The sequence below is a fragment of the Saccopteryx leptura genome, chromosome 7 (assembly GCF_036850995.1).
Source record: "Saccopteryx leptura isolate mSacLep1 chromosome 7, mSacLep1_pri_phased_curated, whole genome shotgun sequence".
In the NCBI taxonomy this organism is placed as follows: domain Eukaryota; kingdom Metazoa; phylum Chordata; class Mammalia; order Chiroptera; family Emballonuridae; genus Saccopteryx; species Saccopteryx leptura.
The window spans coordinates 41,164,288-41,181,103 of record NC_089509.1 but is presented as its reverse complement, the minus strand read 5'-3'; positions in this window follow the sequence as shown (position 1 = coordinate 41,181,103).

Genomic DNA, 16,816 nt, shown 5'->3' with positions numbered 1-16,816 from the left:
GTGGAAGGGGTGAGTTAACTCTCTAAAATCTCTGTTGTAAGTGCACTAATATCAATCCTTTGTAACCTAATAACCTCCCAAAGGCCCCATTTCTAATACCATCAATTTAGGGGTTTGAATTTTAACATGTAAAATATTTTTGGGGAAGCACAAATCTCTAGACCACAGCAGGGTATAGAAGACTATAACTCAAAGTTTAAAGAAGTCATTGTCACTCAGATAGTAGACAATGGACACTCCACATGGGCATTTCTTTTGTATGTTTGATGCTTTTCACCATCCATAACTAAGGCAAGCCTTCAGAGACCACTGTGGCAATACTAAGGTCAAAACTGTTGGTGCTTTTCAGTGATATCCCTTTAACTGATCTGTTTATATGTGGCAGTAAGACTCCACCTCCATTGACAATGCTGGGAGGCTTGTGTTGTTTTTAACAAAATGTGCTTTTTCACCTTTAATTCTTTTAGAAATAATGGTGTTGACATCTATTTTATGTTTGCATTTTGTAGTATTATGAACAGAGATCAAGATTCTGAAATACTAGTATCAGAAATGGAGGAAAAAAAACATAATATGGGCAAAATGATCTACTTACTAATCCACATTGATTTATTCATAACTATTGTTTTATAATCATTATGCTATTGTAAAACAGACTCAAATGAGAGTTAATATTTCTATTTCAAGCATGTTGATACTATGCTCATGTCTATCATATATGAGATAATAAAACATAAAAAATGATGAAGTTTCCTTTACATATATTTTTGCTCTAAAGTGTGTAGAGAATTTTCAGAATAACTGAATTAGCTAATATAATAGAAAAATGTAAGAATTAAATTCATATATTGAAACATGGAAGATAAAATTCAAACAGAATTGCTGCAATAAAATAAGTAAAATATAAAAGTAATGATGTATAGAGATTCTAACTTAAAATAAATATGTACCTATCAATCATTTAGGACATTTCTTATTTTGTCTGGATTTGCCTGACCTTATATGGACCTCACCTACTTATTCATCACCTTCCTTAAATTCACTTATCTTTCCTTTAAAAAAATGAATGAAAATAGTTTGGAGATACTTGTAGAGTTTTTAAAACAGGAATGAATGCACAAATAAAAAACATCCAACAATCAGAAGAAAGAGATAAATTCTAGTCCCTAAGAAAAACTACTTTATTACTTCATGTACCTCAGTTTTCCTCACTGGTGAAATAAATCTTATAATAATTGACTTTCCTTCTTCATAAGGTGAATGAGAGAATATATAATATATCAGGGGGTAACTTTGCATTTATCTCAGTATTTTTACCTTTGGTTATTATTGCTGCCTTACATTGAGCTTATAGAAGTACAATAGGCCTAGTTGATGATTAACCTTCAAATTTTGAAAACTGTTAATTAAGTTTCTTGAAAGTTTTATTTTAAAATTCATTCTTAAGACTCAAAAAACAAAAGTTGCTGGAAATTTCTACTTTGTGTCTTGTTATCACTTTAAATTCAAATATCTTCTTTTCCCCTTGATTTCCCTGTCCCTCTTAATGACTATTTGGTCAAGCCAAACTTCAGAATCTTTGAACCTTTTTTTTTTATTATCTGACAGTATCCAAACAGTTAAAAGTTCTGTTTAGGCTTATTGTCTATATTCTTTATTTTCCCACGTCTGTTATTAATACTCAAGCTCCTAGTTATAAAAGTACTAAAAAGTTTTTTTCTCATTAAGCTTTAAAACTTACATGTTCAATGAGAACTACATAAATATTCAGAAAAAAAAATCGGAGTAACAAAATCCCACCCACAGTATGCTACTGTTAATATATTTGCATAAATTTCTTTTGTATGCATAATTTTTTACATCATTGACATCTTGTTGTATATATACTGACACTATTTTTTCACAGAAAAGAATATTAAGCTGTACAAATTATTTACTGTCACTAACATTTTGCTTAATACATACATTTTGAAAGTACATTTTAGTTATTTGAATGAGTAAAACATGCATGAGGTTTAAAATAAACACAAGGCATGCTGTGAACACTCACCGCCCTCCTAAGTCTGTCTTCCATTCAGCTAATATCCTCCCAGAAATAATCTTCCCGCCAGTCTCTTGTATATTGTTCCAGAGGTAAACCATACACATATGAGTGCATATAAATATCACTATATTTACTACTATATACATCAACATACTTTTTAAAAAGTGTATATTTTAAAAATGCATATATACACACACAATTAAAAAAATAGAAGTATATATCATTCTGTTCCTTGCTTTAATAAGGAAAAATTACAACATATTTAGTGAAGTTAAAACGAATCACAAGCCCTGGCCGGTTGGCTCAGTGGTAGAGCATCGGCCTGGCGTGCAGGGGTCCCTGGTTCGATTCCCGGCCAGGGCACACAGGAGAAGCGCCCATCTGCTTCTCCACCCCTCTCCCTCTCCTTCCTCTCTGTCTCTCTCTTCCCCTCCCGCAGCCGAGGCTCCATTGAAACAAAGATGGCGCGGGCACTGGGGATGGCTCCTTGGCCTCTGCCCCAGGCGCTAGAGTGGCTCTGGTCACGGCAGAGCGACGCCCCGGAGGGGCAGAGCATCGCCCCCTGGTGAGCAGAGCATCGCCCCCTGGTGGGCGCATGCAGGAGTCTGTCTGTCTCTCCCCGTTTCCAGCTTCAGAAAAATACAAAAAACAAAACAAAACAAAAAAAAAACGAATCACAAAAGTTTCATTAATTTTTCCTTATTTTTAATATTTTACATCAGAATTAGTAAAACATCTTCATAAATAAAGTACTTCATCAAGTTTATAAAGTTATCTAACATCCAATGAACTATTAGCTAAACTAAGTATTACCAAATGTGTTCAGAAAATGTAAGAAAGTAATGATTATGTAAAAGTTATTGTAATTGGGACTTTATTATTACTATTTTTTTTTCGGCAGAACAAATTACTGAGCTACATTGGGATTCTTTGTCAAAAATTACATGATGTTATTCTCTCTAGTATTCTCTTTAATGATAACTTAGTTATTCCAATATGCAAATTTTACAAATATTTTTTCTGCTCAATCAGTTTCAGAAAGTGGTAAGTTAAAATCTCCCACTGTTATTGATTATATGTTTCAAATTCTTATAATATATATATTTTTACATGTGTTGAGGCCAAGTTTTTTAGACTCAAAGGTTTAGCATTATTATATCTTCCTTATGAATTGTCATTTTTATTGTAATTGAATGACCTCCTTTTTTCTTAAATCACTTGCCTTAAAGCCTAATTTTCCTGATACTTGTTTTGCCATACCAGCGGCTATGGGTTAGTATTTGCCTGGTATTAGTTTTGTCTCCTATGAAGAGCATGTGGACAGATCTTTACAATCTAATCTTAGAAACTTTGTCTTAAAAGAAAAGTTTTATTTTTTTTACCTTTATTAAGATAATTAATGTATATGAATTCTGGATTTATGAGTTTCATCTACAATAGTTTTTATTTACTTATTTTCTATTGCCTTTTATTAAATTATCGACTTTCTGTTCCTCTCTCTCCTTCTCACCTCTCCCAAGTCTTTTTCCTTTACTGTTTTGGAACTTATTGTTTCATTTTTTTCTTTTCATGGTTATCCTTGAATTTTAGTAGGCATATTATTTTTACCCTATAATTCCATAGGCATGTCTCTTTCTTTATACCATATATTGAGCAGCATACTTAAACTAAAAACTCATTTTTATTTTTATGATACTACTGTCTTGTTTTTTAGTTTCATTTTATTCTAATCCCATCAAATGTGAGTTGTTATCATTGTTTTATTTTACATTATATAAGTTTGTTGAATGAATAAGTACAGGTAGAATTTTGACTACTCATTCATGTTTATTACCAGCTTGTGTTCTTAATTTCTCCTCATAGATGGCTGTTTGTTTTTCTACCTAGAAGTTTTAAAGTTTGGGGCAAAAATAAATCTCTTGTCGCTCCTGACCTGTTAGGTTTGTTGCTATTTTTCAGTTTTACAGAGCATTAAAATTGCATTATCTAATTTATAGGTCCTAAATTTCAGAGAAATTCTGCTTACAACATTGGCTAGTAATAGTACCCTTCTGCTTTAAGCTTCATTTTCTGACACATAGGAATTTCTTATTTGACTAATTTTTAAGGTATCACATATTAGCTAGCATTTCTATTTACTTATAGTTAGAGATCTATATAAACTCAATTCAAAATTTTGCTAAAACCAAAATTCTTATCTGTGTATACTCTATTTTATATTCTAATATTTTATTTAACACTATAAATATTTTCTCACACGACCACAATTTTCTTGAAAATCTTATTTTCCATTGTTTTAATTACATTCTGTATTTTAGAGTGAAAATGAGTTTGATTCTTAACTTTGCCACTTTTCTAACTTACAAATTTTGGATAAGGTACTTAATGTCTTCATCCATAAAATAGGGAAACTACCATATTTTTCGCTCCATAAGATGCACCAGACCATAAGATGCACCTAGGATTTTAAGGAGAAAAATAAATTTAAAAAAATACTCTGAACCAAATGATGTGTTAAAATATTTAATAAAATATATCACAATAATATTTTAACAATGTAAACTCGACATCAGTATTAACAACTATTAGCACTGTTATTAACAAATGAGAAGAGACTTTAATGTTCAAAATACTCTTCTAGTTGTCTGGGAACCTGCAGCAGCTAAAAAAATATGAACGTTCGCTTCATAAGATACATGGGCATTTTCCCCTCCACTTTTGGGGAAAAAAGTTTGTCTTATGGAGTAAAAAATACAGTAATACCACAAAATTGTTATGAATACAAATGGTTTCATCATTGTAGAACACTTAAAGTCATGCCTGGTATCTTTTTATTACTCAGAAAAATGTTTAGCCCTGACCGTTTGGCTCAGTGGTAAAGCGTCAGCCTGGCATGTGGAAGTTCTGGGTTTGATTCCCCACCAGGGCACACAGGAGAAGTGACCATCTGCTTCTCTACCCTTCCCTCCCCTCTCCTTTTTCTCTATCTCTCTCTTCCCCTCCCACAGCCAAGACTCCATTGGAGCAAAGGTGACCCAGGGGCTGAGGATGGCTCCATGGCCTCCACCTCAGGCACTAGAATGGTTCCTGTTGCAACACAGCAATGCCCCAGAGGGGCATTATTCTTTATACCATTTCTTTATATCACTGTGTCTGCTTAGGATGCTAGGTCTTCTTATCTCTGTTGGTCAAATTAAACTCTTTTCTCCATGACTGATCTTTGTTAACATTCCCAGAATGCTCCAATTAGGGAACTATTTGAGGATTGCTCTGAAGTCTGTAGTGTAACTGTTTTCCTCACTCATTTGGCTCTTGGCATAACTTCCTTATAATGTCCTACTCTATCTTAATGTCTTAGGCTTAGTCCTTCAAGGGTAGGGACTCTGTTTTCAGGCTTCTATAATGCATATTCATTATAGAAAAAATTAACATCTATTGAAATGAAAACAAAACTACTTTATTATCATTTTGTTTAAAAATAGCAGTTAATAATCAGAAGAAAAAGGGTGTGGGAGGTAGGTGAAAGTGGGCAAAGGGGGAGAAAATGGAGACCAACAGAGACTTTATTTGGGATGATGGGTATATGACGCAGTGTGCAGATGATGTTTTATTGAGTTGCACACTTGAAACCTGTACCCCAATAAAGTTAATTAAAAAGAAATATAAATGAATAAAAACATTGCTGTGTCAAGTAAAGTATTTTATTCTAAAGTTTCTCTATTTTAATGTTCTTAACATTTATTATGAGGATACACTATATGTCAGGCATTTTGGTAAGTGTTTTGTATATGAAATGCTATACAACACTGTGAAGGACACTGTTAATTGACCCCATTTATGTATGAGGCTTAAAGAGTTTATGTAATTTTTCTGTTTAAATATTATTTAGTGGTTAAGTTGGGATTCAAACCTAAGTCTGTTTAGCTGAAATTTTTTTTCTCCTAAGCATTTTCTCACTCTGTGTCTGGATTTAAGTATATAGAAATGGATAATCGTAATCTCCAATGATCATCTTATTTTTCTGTCTACGTATATATCTCCTATCTACCACTATCTGTCTGTCTTTCTTTCTTCTTCACCATCATCATTATAAGCATCATCGTCAATCTGATTTTTATGTAATAAGTACTGATAAATCTACCATCTACTTTGCAATTTAACAAAAACTCTTATCTATAAGCTCTCCCCAGTCCTGTCACCCAAAACCCCTACATATAATTACCTTGTTTTCCTTTTTATATGTTTGTTGCATTTATGTGATGTGTGTGGTTGTAGTATTTTTAGACTTGTACAAAGGGTATCATGCTGAACCTAACCATTTTAGACTTCCATTTTTTTAATTTAATAGGTGTTCAGATTCTACCATATTGTTGCATATCACTGTAGTTGAGACTTTTTTTTTCTTCTGAAGTTAGAAATGGGGAGGCAATCAGACAGACTCCTGCATGTGCCTGACCGGGATCCACCCGGCATGCTCAACAGAGGGCGATGCTCTGCCCATCTGGGGCATTGCTCTGCTGCAACCAGACCCATTCTAGTGCCTGAGGCAGAGGCCATGAAGCCATCCTCAGCACCCGGGCCAACCCTGCTCCAATGGAGTCTCGGCTGCAGGAGGGGAAGAGAAAGACAGAGAGGAAGGAGAGGGGAAGGGGTGGAGAAGCAGATGGTCGCTTCTCCTGTGTGCCCTGGCCAGGAATCAAACCCAGGACTCCTGCATGCCAGGCCGATGCTCTACCACTGAGCCAACCATCCAGGGCCTAGTTGAGACTTTTGACTACTATATATACTCTAAAGATGTTACACAACTACTCCTCTGATGAACGTGTAGACTTCTAAGATTTTGCTATTGTGAGCAATGCTTATATGAACATTCTTATACATGATTTTTTTACAATTATTTTGAATTTAATTTTTAAAATTCCTTTATAAGCACTTATTATCTTACTAAATGAATTTTTAAATATTTATTTCTGAAATTAAATTGTTACCCAATAGTGTATTGTGTATTTCACTTAATAGCTCTGTCATAATTTGTAGATATTTCTAATTTTTTAAATTATAAACTACCCTTATACTTAGAGCCTTTCATGTGTAGGAGGATCCAATTATGATCCATGTGAATTGCTGTCATAAATATGGAGACTACAAATATGCTAAGATGATATACATATATGCTAAGATGATATTTTATGATTCTATGAAATAAATGATAGGGTCTCAACTGTACAATTAGAATATACTTTTGTAATCTGTTATGACAATAGTAACATTATATTATTACAACCATAATGACATCTAATCTAATTGTTTTGACTTTAGTAAATTGTAGATATATTCATTTATGAGGTCAAAAGTCCTATTGATACAACTTTTGATGAAACTTTGTATGAAAGCTAAGCTTCTTGAGGAGACAACATATAATTTATCATTTGAAAATTGCACAAATTTGTCTAGAGAAGAACTAATTTAAATGTTTATTTAATTTAAGATCTGAGTATACATGTTATAAAAAGGAGATCTAATTAACTTGATTAAGAATGAAATAGGACACACAGGGCCATGAATGTATTTTTGCTAATTTTAGAGTCCTAGCTCTTCTCCCCATCTCAGACTTATGTTCCTCTCAGCAATACCTTCTCACTACTGTTTACAAGCACAGCAGGGAGGCCGACTATGGTATTTTTCTTACTTTCTACTTTGAGCCCTGTCATTATTGTTCATATCTAAGTCAAAATTGACATAAACTGCTCCATCAATCTTAGACTATTTCCAATGACATAATACCATAAAAATGAACATATAATATAGCTCCCCTTACAGATAATTTGTTAGTTTACCTTATTGCTACTATTTAAAACCAAGAAGGATGTTATTACTAGTGACTGTGTGGTCACAATAACTAAAGAGAAAAAGCTGAAGAAGATAGAGCTAAAATATGAATCTGCATTCAAAGTTTTCTTAAAGGTAGGTTTTTATTAGTTTTGGGTTGCTCATGCTTGTTTTGGTCAAGGGCTTTTACTGATATCTTAGTTACAGAATTATGCATGTGCCTAATTATAGAATTGTGCTGTACAATTCTGGAAAACATTTTTTAAATAAGTGATTGTTATTAATTTTATATAGTGTAAAAAATTTAGGGATAAACTACAAAGATATAATAAAACTTGTATAGACTATATTCAAACCATGTAATATTAGAATTCTTATAAGTCTAAAAGTTGTCTACTAAAGAGTGACAATTTAAAATCTGTCATCATATAAAAAAGCATATGATTGCATACAAATAAAACCATGAGAGAATTGCAGCAATATGTGTACCATACAATCATCATTCTTTCTATTAAAATATCAAATGTAGTTTTCTGTGTTAAATTTTAAGTTTATATAAAAAAGCATTTTTAAATCACTTATTTTAATATTTTACAATGTGAAAAAATAAGTAGGTAGAAAACAGAAACTTTACAATAATAATATTCAATACAATATGCAAAGTATTTGAATAAAGTAGTTACTGATATTATTCCAATTGTATTTTGTCATCAGCATAGCACAGGTCTGCACAATTTATAGTTTTGTTATAAAGCAAAAAGCAAATTATACAATTTCAGTTTTAAAAATACAGGTATAAAATTATTAATATTAATAATTATCACATTATAAAAAATAAAAGCTAAATAATTTTTCAGTGTATAAAGCAGTTTTTTAAATGATGACAATTTTTAAAGTTATGAGAATTCTATACAATTTGAATATAATCTGAGACTCAAGATTAATTAAAATGTTATAAAACCCATATCATTGTTTTCCATGTAAAATATTTTCATCATAAAATATAATTAAAAATTTATAAAATGGGTTAAAAATAAAAATAATAGGAAGAGTATAATTTTACCAGCAGAGATAAGAAGAGAATTGAAAGAAGAAACCCCTTCATTGTTCATACAACTCCAAATATTGTGGTGGGTGGTTATCTCAACTATTCCTCATTTGGAGGACTGAAGTCAACACCTTAAATATTATTTGAGCATAATTTCTGTTGGTATAAAACAAAATGATTTTAAGTTAGATTTTGGTAGAAAATAACCAGGGCCCATTTGGCTGCTACTTTTCTTGGAAGGGAAAAAAAATAAAAGCTTTATCTTAATTAAAGTTTAATTAAGGATCACGTTTGGCAGTACTTTTCACACCGATCTACACCAGCAGATTTTCTAGGGCTTAACTTTATCGTGCAGAAAATCCTCTTTTATTACTCCCAACCTGTTGTAAAAGCTGTTGGCACAGAGCAGTGGTTGCTTCATTCAGACGCCTTGTTTGCCACTGGAAATATCCTAAGTCTCTAGAGATAGCACCACAGTGGTTCAATTTAATATCTGTCCTATCACTACAAGACTCCAGCTCATTATTAATGATACTATTCATTAATTTCTTGTTGGGCTGATGTTGTTATTTATTAAAATATTAAAGAATGCCCCGGGGACACATGCATAATGAGGGACACCTCAGTTTCATGAGCGGTACCCCTGAAGGAATGAATGAACACACTACAGATTTACCCGTCCTGTGCTGCACCATTCCTCCCTCATTAGTCCGGCTACATCTCTGAGTGACACTGTAAATTCATTTTGTGCTCTGTCCAATCAGAGTTTAATACAAATGCAGGATCCCCTTTTTTTTTAATGAGCCATTCCTATGCAAAATGAATTGACTACTGCCTAACTCATCTAATTCGCCTGTATTTTGGGGAAGAACTAAATTGCTTGGATTTATATAGGAGATAAATAAAAGTTGACATATATTTTTTTTCTTTTCAGTCTTGCATTTGGAAAATTTCAACATAATAAATTCTCCATCTTAAGAACCTGCCACCTTAGTTAACTAAATCCCAGCATGACATTTAAATATGTGATCATTGTATTTAAAAAAGCCTAAACAAGCAGTTTGTACATGGCAGTGGTCATTTCAAGTGTGTTTGCACATGCATTCAGGTGCAGCTTACAGAAATTCTAAGGAGGCTTGATATATTTGCTCACCCTTTCAATACGTGGGTATGTAAAGACATCCTTTGAGGGTACTCACATGTATATGATAATATAAAAGAGGGAAATATGTGGAATGTTATAACATTTCAACCATTTGCGAAATAAATAATATTAAACTATTTTTCTTAGAGAAGAAAAATTTTATTTGAGTCTCTTGCTGGTCACTTAATGCACAAAGTGAAATCTGCATAACAATTGAGGTAGCATCAGAAGGTAAAGTTTTAATTTGTTCTATATGGTTGTTATTTTCTCCCCTGTGCAAATAATGACTCTGGTGAAGAAACACCATACTATTTTGAGGGGATTAACTGGGCATAATTGCAGCCTGTTTTGATCCTTCTTTTAATAACGGAATCTTTCAATCTATATCTGGTAGCGCAGCTTTGGGTGGACAGTTTAAAAGCTTTTATAGATGCTTATGCAATCTTTAAACTGTGAATTTATACCTGTTTCCTTCTGAGGCAAAAAAAAAAAAAAAAAAAAGCATTGTATTTATATGGTGACATCCAAGGTGCACATTGCAAATCTTAACCCTTCTTTGCCTAAAACAATGAATTATGGCTGTTTTGATCCTATCCAATAGTTTATATTTCAATATACATCTTTCCTAGATTATATTCTGTTAAAAATAAAGCTTACTGTATGTTTTATTTTGAAGTACTGACTTATTTATAAAATACTTTTTCCTGGCTAGTGCTTAAGTGTTAAAAAATCATTTGCAAAAATAAAGCATGCTAGATAGGCTGCAAAATATTTTATTTGTCTACACTAGAACTATGAGTGACCTGATTTCAATATATTTGCTTCACAAAAGTGGCTTATAAAGGTTCTGATTTTAGCCACTTTTTTTTCAAGTTCTGATTAAAATAGATGATATTGTTATCTTAATTTATCAGTATTGGCCATAATTAAGAAGAGCACATGAGTTTATTTTTTTTCTAAGTAAAAAATATCATAATAACCAAATGAGGTTTTTGGTTTCTGTAACCACATATCAAAAATGATGTAATGGGTCTTCAATTCTCAAAAAAGGAGGAATGAAAAATGTCCTTAAATTATGTGAAATAAAAATAGAGGTTGGAATGATAAAAATTGAGAGGAGCAATGATCAGATTTTAACAAAATCATGAAAATGCAAGACAGAGCTTGTTATGCTATTATTATTTCACAGATTCTCGAAACTAAAACTGACCTACCTCTAGAAGGATACGAAGAAAATGAGAAAGGAGGGTTGAGAGGTGGAGAGTGGTAGGGAGAAAGAAAAATGTCTTTGGTTTTTTGAGGACAAAGCTAATGGGACCATGTGACAGAAAGGGATGTTTTCTGATAGCTATGCTGTGTGCCCTTCTTCCCAAGATCAGAAGAACATATTGAAATCACCAAATTCTTGGAAGGAAAGGATTTTGGAGTGGGACTCAAAGAAAATCTTGTCTTCAAATAGAGATACAAAAGTTAATTGGATATCACATCATGAATAATGTCTCCGGTTCTTTGAATTAAGCTTGACCTTGAGGGCTGGTTTTAGGGCTCGGGAACCTTCTGTGAGTTCCTCTCTTGTTCTAACCCAGTGATTCTCAAATTTTTTGAAGGCAGGGCGCATTTAAAATCTTACAAATTATAAGTGCACTATATACAAATTTCTGAGAAATATAATAATTAAGTCAAATATTAAAAAAATATATATATATAAAGTCCAAGCATGCTTTTATGGTAATTAAATGAAATAAATACAACAAAATTAAATTTATTCTGATATTAAAAACATTTTTATGTCACTTTTTTGAGTTATGCTTTTTAGAATTCGTAAAAAAGAGGGGTTATAAAAACGACAAAAAAAAGTTATCTTTTTATATATATAAATACATTCTTAGTAAGATTTAGTAAATTCGGCAGGTCCTGGCACAAATGTGTTAAGTTTTTTCATTCTTGTGATTATGAGAAACATGAGCCTGATGTGTCTGAACAATTTCTTCAATGTTTGGGCATATACTTGAAAGGCAAACTCTCATTTCCTCATCAATTCATTGAAGAATTCCTCTTTTTTTACTCGTAATTGTGTTGAGTGCAGAAAACCCCCACCATACATATCATCTTAACTTTATACCAAACAAAGGATAGAAGAAACTTGCCTCCAGTCTTTCCAGGGAACATGGGGGTAGTATAAACAATCCAGCACCACAGCTTAACAGCCTTTTGCAACCTAATCAGGCAAGTGAAGTGGAGAGTTGGGCAGAGTGTCAGTTTACAGCCAATTCCCCACACCTCTACCCCCTAAAAATCTAAACTCCAAAAACTCTGTTGGTTTTTTGGTCCCCAACAGGCACATATTTCTCTGGGATACCATAGAGTGCACCTGGAAATCTTCTAGGGCACACCAGTGCACCCTGGTGCACATTTTGAGAACCACTCTTCTAACTGCACAGATTACCAGATTGGCCGGCTCCAAATTCCATATGGGCAAACCAAGAAGATGATGGACAAGATAGAGTTTGTTCACATTCTCAAGGCCATATGTGCACCATCACGTGTACCATCAGTGCCATCCTGGAAATCCACCAGATGAAGAAGGGCATCACTGTGTCTGAAAAGTTGGAGGAATTTATGCCACCAGGTCTCAGAAAACTGATTCCCTTTGTGAAGCCTGCAGCCATTGCCCAGGTGCCATAGAAGAAGCAGCGGCAGCAGCAGGAGGAGGGCAGCAAAAGAAAGGGATAGTGAGAGATGTCGCCCTAAAACGCTGGCTGCAGAGCATGGAGGTCATCTATTCCTGAACATTCCTTCCTTCAGTTCTGTCAGCTGGGATCCAGAGCCTACCCATGGGCAGGAAGCCATGCACCCACTCATTGCCTGCCCTGTCTGACTGCATTGTTAAAAGGGAACCTTCTGTCAGGTACAATGCAGTGTTGCATCTGTTCGCATGCGCCTAGGATCCAATCTCTGAAGACTAATGAAACCATGTAATAAAGCATTTCGGTGTGTGTGTGTGTGGGGGGGGCATTTAATGTAAATGTGGAAAGAGTGAAGCAGAGAGAAATGAATTAATTTATGAATGGGAAAACTTCAGCCAACATCAGGATAATGCAAATTTCTACAGGTAGAGCTAAAAGAACTCATTCCCATAGATATTTTTCAGCCCAACAAGCCTTCTTATTTATAGATAATGAAAAACACATTAGGAAGTTAAATGGCACACCTAATTACACACTAGTTAGTGTAATTTTCATTCTGCCATATTTGCATAGGATGGTCTTAGGCTTATAATGTTACTAAGTACAATAATATAAAATTAAACCATATAGTGCAGAAGATCTAAGGTAAAATTATACATAAAAATGTATAATAGGCAACAAAATTTTGAGCAACAAAGTTCCTGTATTTATTTATTTATTTTAATAAAAAGTTTTGACATCATGACAAAACTTTCCTTGGATCATTATCATAGAAAAAGATTTTGTATGTATTGACAAGTGGTATAATATTCTTAGATTTTATGACACTTAGATTATTTTATATGAGAAAACATTCTATAAGTGCAGCATATATTTAAAAAATTTAAAAATTAAACAGTAAAAGTAGGGTTCTTCATGAATTATGAAGAAAAAAATTTCTGAGATTACCTTTAAATTTCTAAGTCAAAGAATCCACTTAACGGTATAGTATCATCATTAAATGACTACAGATAATTTTGAGAGTCACGTCATAGAATTAAAAACATAAAAATTCTTGATGTTTCTTTTGTAATGTAAACTTATTTATTTAAATTAGGGGAAAAAATGTAATGCACTGTTTAAGTCAGCCAGTCAATATTTTTGTGAATTTTCATAGTCAATTTAAATATAAAGTCTAACGGAAAGTTCTGTCCGTTTCTATCACAAGAAGTTTCGACACTTAAGCACATGTTTATTTGGCGCATGTGTGCCTCTCTACTTTTATCACTTAATGTATACATACTGGCATAGCAAATTAAGTAAAACAAAGTTGATTCACGTTAGTCTTATGTGTGAAGCGATAGTGTACCCATGGCTACTGATAAAGTTCATTTATGCCACTGTAATTTTTACTAATTTCAACAAAGAAGAAATGCTACAGAAGCATGTCTGTCGCATCCACCATATTCCCCGGACTTAGCACCCTCGACTATCACTTGTTTTTGTTCTTACAAAATTTTTTGAAGGGCAAAAAATTCAAAAATGAAGAAGACATCAAACAAGCACTGGTTCAATTTTTCACATCAAAAGATAAAATATTTTTCAAAAATGGGATATACAAATTGCCCTCACGCTGGCAAGAAATCATTAATAATAATGGCAAGTATATTATAAAGTTTATTGACGGTAAGAAAAATTTGTATTTTATTTTATTCCAAAAACGGACAGAACTTTCCGGTAGACCTTATATAAATGTATAAATAAAAAAATACAATGCAAAATGTAACTATTCTGCATGCCATATTTAATGTTATTTTATATAACTAAAGAGACTATACTGACAATCAATATAGTCACATCAAATTGTGAACTAATGTATAACAAAAGTGAACCTATTTGACATATTAAACTGTTAACTTTTTATTCATATTGTCCATGATGATCACAACTGCAATACTTAACAATGCAACTGATACTCCATAATTTCTGATAAACACTTGTTTACTTATTAATTATTTTTTATTTATCTGAGTAGAAATAGCCATGCAGTGAGCTTTCTAAAAATGTAAAGAAACACTTTCTTTTTTTTCTTTTTTTTGTGACAGAGAGAGAGAGAGACAGACAGACAGACAGAAGGACAGATAGGGACAGCCAGACAGGAAGGGAGAGAGATGAGAAGCATCAATTCTTTATTGTGGCACCTTAGTTGTTCATTATTGCTTTTTCATATGTGCCTTAACCCAGGGGGCTACAGCAGGGTGAGTGACCCCTTGCTCAAGCCAGTGACCTTAGGCTCAAGCCAGCGAGCTTGGGCTTCAAGCCAGCAACCTTTGGGCTCCAGGCAGCAACCATGGGGTCATGTCTACGATCCCACACTCAAGCCAGCAACCCTGCACTCAAGCTGGGTGAGCCCACACTCAAGCTAGCAACCACATGATTTCAACTTTGGGTCCTCTGCATCTCAGTCCGAGGCTCTATCCACTGCACCACTGCCTATTCAGGCAAGAGATACTTTTCCTACTTAAATTTACACCTATAAATTTTAAGGGTTTGTCTAGGACTTGGTGAATAAATTTATATTCACAATAGATATTCAATTTATGCCTCTTCTTTATCATATATCCTAATTAAGGAACAGTTATTTTTTGGGAGTCTTTAAGATAGATTGGCAGATTGGTGGGGGTATATATACACACATGCATACACATACACCAATATATGCTTAATTATTTTGAGTCATTAAAATTATATTTCGATTACAAATAAATTAAGCACATTTCTCGTTAGGTTGTAGAAAGTTAGAGCAAACCTGTATTTTACCAACTAGGGGAAATCAAAGTACCATACCACATATGCTAAAAGGCAGAGGAGCTGTGTTTATAAGAAACTAAAAGGAATTAAATTCCACAGAGGAAATTGTTTATCCTGGGTAAGTGAATATTAGTAGCCATTGATTTTTCTAGTTGCATCTTCCATGATAATCATAAGTGGCATAAGTGAGGAAATAACAGGCCTTCCCTTAGCTGAGAGATTGTGTGTAAGGAGAAACTAATGGTATTTTAATGAACATACAAGCCAGTGTGACCTACTGAAATCTTAGAAATCCTAAGCTCCTGATGGTGCTGGAGTACCAGTTTCTTTCTTTTTTTTAAACTGATTTTCATTTATTGTGCTTACATAGATTCAAGTGTATCACCAAATATATCTCCCTCCCCCACACCACCATGTTCCCCTTGATACCCCCTTTGTCTTCTCCCCCCAAAGACCTGCCCCCTCCCTTTCAGGATTTGCTGTCCTGCTCTCTATAATGTTATGTATACATATATAATTTCACTAATCTCTTTCCATTCTCTGATCCCATCCTCTCCTCCTCTTTCCCTCTGACCTCTTTCCTTCTGGTCCCTTTGATCCCACCTCTACCTCTAATTCATTTCTCAGTTCACATTATTCATTAAATTCCTCATATGAATGAAGTCATATGATATTCTTTTTCTCTGCCTGGCTTATTTCACTTAGCATAATAGTCTCCAGGTCCAGTCCATCCATGTTGTCGCAAAAGGTGAGATTTCCTTCTTTTTCATGGCTGCATAGTATACCATTGTATATATGTACCACCTTTTTAATCCACTCGTCCACTGATGGACAATTGGGCTGTTTCCAGATCTTGGCTATTGTAAACAATGCTGCCATAAACATAAGGGTGCATTTTTTCATTTCTATCAGTGATTTGATATTTTTAGGATATATTCTTAAAAGTGGGATAGCTGGGTCAAAAAGCATTTCCATTTTTAATTTTTTTGAGGGATCTCCATACTGTGGATGCACAGTATGCATTCATTTCACAGTGAATGCACCAGTCTGCATTCCCACCAGTAGGGCAGAAGGAATCCCTTTTCTCCACATCCTCTCTAGCACTTATTATGAGTTGTTTTGTTAATGAACACCAGTTTGACAGGAGTGAGGTGATATCTCATTGTGGTTTAATTTGCATTTCTCTAATGATTAGTGATGTTGAACAGTTTTTCATATGCCTATTGGCCATCTGTATGTCCTCTTTAAAGAAGTGTCTATTCAGTTTTTTTGCC